We start from the raw sequence: 3,381 nt of genomic DNA, 5'->3' as shown, positions 1-3,381 counted from the left end.
CTCCCTCGCGCTGGGCGGCACCCCCTATGGGCGCACTCCCTGCGCGTGGGGCTCCCCCACACGGGGGACACCCCTGGGCGCCTCGGCACTCCCCGCGTGCATCAGCACTGCGCATGGGCCAGCTCTACCCCGGTCAAGGAGGCCCGGGTTTGAACTGCGGACCTCCCATGTGGTAGATGGACACCCCAACCACTGGGCCAAGTCCGCTTCCCCCTATACTTTTTAATGTAACATTTTTTTGTGATCTATGTATCTTTTTAAAAAAAGACTATATATATATAAAAGTCCGTAAATGTTGACATTCATCTTCATAAACCAATGTGGGTCAGAAGGAACAAAATGTTTTGAGTATTTTTTTTTCCCCAGACATTGACAACCCTAGGATTTATCTGGTACAGATTTCATCTGGTCAAATAGAGTGGACTGAGACAAGGCTGAGTTTTGAAAGGGGTAAAACAACAACAAAAATCGTACAAAAACAAGTCTATTATTTGTGTAGGAAAACATTTTTTTAAATTTGGAAATAAGTACTTTCTATCCATATCCGTGAAAACAAGATAAATAGCCAGTTCTCCGTATCCAGAGACGATAAACCAGAGGGCCCCCTAAGCCCAGAACCAGGCTGATTTGGCACACACTTGGAACAGACACTGAAGGCCACTGCTGATGTCTCCCCTGTGTTTTTATTTCCAACCCAGACTGCCCTCCCTAGTTCCAGATTCCTTTTTCCAGCTAGCTGCATGGCATTTCCACTTGTACGTCTAATACGCATTGATAGCTGGAAAATGTGCTTCCTAAATTTCTTCACTTAAGCAGCTCTGAAAATTCGAATACACTAATTGAACTGGTTTTCTATTAATCTAATTTTAAGAAGTTTACTCTTTTGCACTTATTTCCCTGAAGGATATAAACTAGACCTTCTCAGTTTTGCTTACAGGAGTAAGATAAAGTCCCAAAGCAAAACCAGACAAAGTGTCAGGAGTATCTAATGACCCAGGAAATCCGTAACTTCTCAGAGACAAAAAGCTTGATATCCTTGAGTACTTGCCTGAGAAAGGAGCTATGAAGACCTTTCTAAACTGTGGTTAATTAGCCACTGAGAACAAGGACAAGTTTGATGTACTTGAAACAACACAGGACTGAGAAATTGCCTGTACCCCCTTTTCTTTGCCTCTAAAAAATATAGATTCCATTCTCATTTTGACTGGTTTGGGGAAGATTCCCCCAGTTTCTTATGCACTTGCAATAAATCACCTTCTTGCTGAGAGACATGTTTCTTTGTGGCACTGGACCAGACAGGCCCTTCTATTGGAAATAGCAATGTGTGTGGTAATGGTATCTCAGATTTTACACAACTTGCCTTTCCCACCCCCCCCCCACACACACTAGGAATACCCTCTGCAAATGCCCCAGGTTAGTAAAGAACACCACCCTTAATCCAAGTGCTCAAGCCCAAACTCCAGAACTTAAATTACTTTCCCAGCTTCCATTCCTCACCTCCAAGCCCTGATCAAATCCTGTCGACTTGTCCAGAATCCATCTGGAAGGTTTCTGCGCCTCTATTTCCTCAGCCACCACCATGGTTTGAGCCACCATCAGCGCTCGCCTGTCCCCCTGCAAGGCCTCCTAACCTGCCTCCCTGCTTCCACTCAGCCCCACCTTATGTTCTTGAGTGCTGCCAGAGTTACCGGCTTTACATTCAGGGAGATTTATTCTATTTGATATTCAAAATCACTAATTTGAACTTCAGTCATTACATTATATTTTTCATCCCTTCTACTGAGATTTTTTTTTCTATTTATGGATTCAAATTACTTTACTGGAAGAGACAATGCAAATGAAAGAAAACTTAAATGGTGGTTTTGTGACATGCCCTGCTCTGCTGATCACTGGAAGTCAGCCTGTGGCTGTGGGTAAATCAGCCGAAGGCCAATTTCTCCTTGTCATTTTCCCTGAGGGTGAGCTTGTCAGAGAGGTGCTCTGAGGGGCAGGTTTTTCAGGTCCCCATCTTGCTACCCAGAATCAACAAATGTTAACATTTGCATATATAAATAAACGGAAAATTTTCAGATAAAAGTCAGACCGGCCCCCTTTATGTTAATCCATTTCCTTCACTTCCTCCCAAAGGCAATCACTACCATGAATTCTAGGCCATGTTTTTATCCTTTTTCCAAATGACCATCCTTCTACCCACACTGTTTATAAGGGAAAGGTTAACTGTGTTCCAGGGTCCCCTGGAAGCTTAAACCTCCAGGTTTAAACCTTGGAGAACCTCGGCTGCATAAGTTTGGGGCATGGATGGGTGGAGAGACTGCAGGTTTAAATCTGCATGGGGATTTGCCCCATTCTTAAAAGCTGAGTGTTTTGCACACACGAATCACCTGGAGACCTTTATTTATTTATTTTGGTACCAAATCACTTTATTGGAAGAAATGGTACAGTGGAAAGAGAAAAGTCAGGTGCAGGCTCTGTCAAGGCGCGCTGAATGGGGCGCGTTGGTGACCACGGGGAGTCGCGCCCCTGGTTGAGGGAAGCCGGCCTGAGGCTCAGTTCTCCTTGGCGCGGGGGCCCAGGGTGAGCTGGTGGAAGAGGTACTCCGCCACGCCGTCTTCCCGGGCCCGCAGCTGCGCAGGTTGGTCACGAAGTCGCGCAGCTCCTTGACGGCCTTGACCTGCCGGCTCAGGTAGTGATGCTCCAGGAAGGCGCTCAGGTGGGCGTCGTGCTGGTCGGTGGGCAGCTGGTGCGGCTCCAGGAGGGCCTGGCGGACGCTCTTCTGCAGGTGGAGGGCGCACTGCACGGCCTGGAGGCCGCCCTCCCAGTCGTGGCGCTCGGGCTGGCTGAGGGCGCGGAGCGGGAGGCGGCCCCCGCGCTGGGCCTGCAGCCTCCGCAGCCTCCGGGCGCGCACCCGCTGCTCGTGCGCCTGGCGCAGCAAGCAGCAGGCGAAGCGGCTCAGGGCCACGTCGTGGCGGTCGAGGTGGCCGGCCATGGCCAGGCAGACGTGGGCGGCGCGGAGCAGCCGGCGGTGGAGGGCCGCCTCGCAGGCTGCCGGGTCTGCAGCGCAGCGGGCAGCGGCGGCGCTGGCGGCGGCGGCCTCGGAGCAGCTCCAGGGCGCCGGGCGCGGGGCGGCCGGCCCAGGGCGCTCCGGGCCGGGCGGGGCCAGAGGAGAAGGGGGTCCCGGGCTCCGATGGCGGGGGATCGGGGAGGGATCCGTTACCCGGAGGGCGGGGCTCGGAGCGGGGCTGGGAGCGGGGCCTGGGGCGCGAGCCTCGTGTTCCACCTGGGCCTGGTGAAGCTGGAGACCCCGCACTCTGAGCAGAACTTCTCTGGCCTCTTTGTGGTTTTACCTTTGACATAAATATGTCTAATTTCCAAGAATTTTTT

The 3,381-nt window shown here is 51.4% G+C and overlaps 1 pseudogene; it reads right to left on the bottom strand.

The window, feature by feature from the left end:
- Positions 1 to 2,455: 2,455 nt before the first annotated feature.
- LOC139437988 (ferritin heavy chain pseudogene) lies at positions 2,456 to 2,986 on the bottom strand (annotated as a pseudogene).
- Between the last annotated feature and the right edge of the window lie 395 nt (positions 2,987 to 3,381).

This window comes from Dasypus novemcinctus, chromosome X (genome assembly GCF_030445035.2).
Source record: "Dasypus novemcinctus isolate mDasNov1 chromosome X, mDasNov1.1.hap2, whole genome shotgun sequence".
Classification (NCBI taxonomy): Eukaryota; Metazoa; Chordata; class Mammalia; order Cingulata; family Dasypodidae; genus Dasypus; species Dasypus novemcinctus.
Note: the sequence above shows the minus strand (reverse complement) of the source record. Positions and strands in the feature narration are given on the sequence as shown.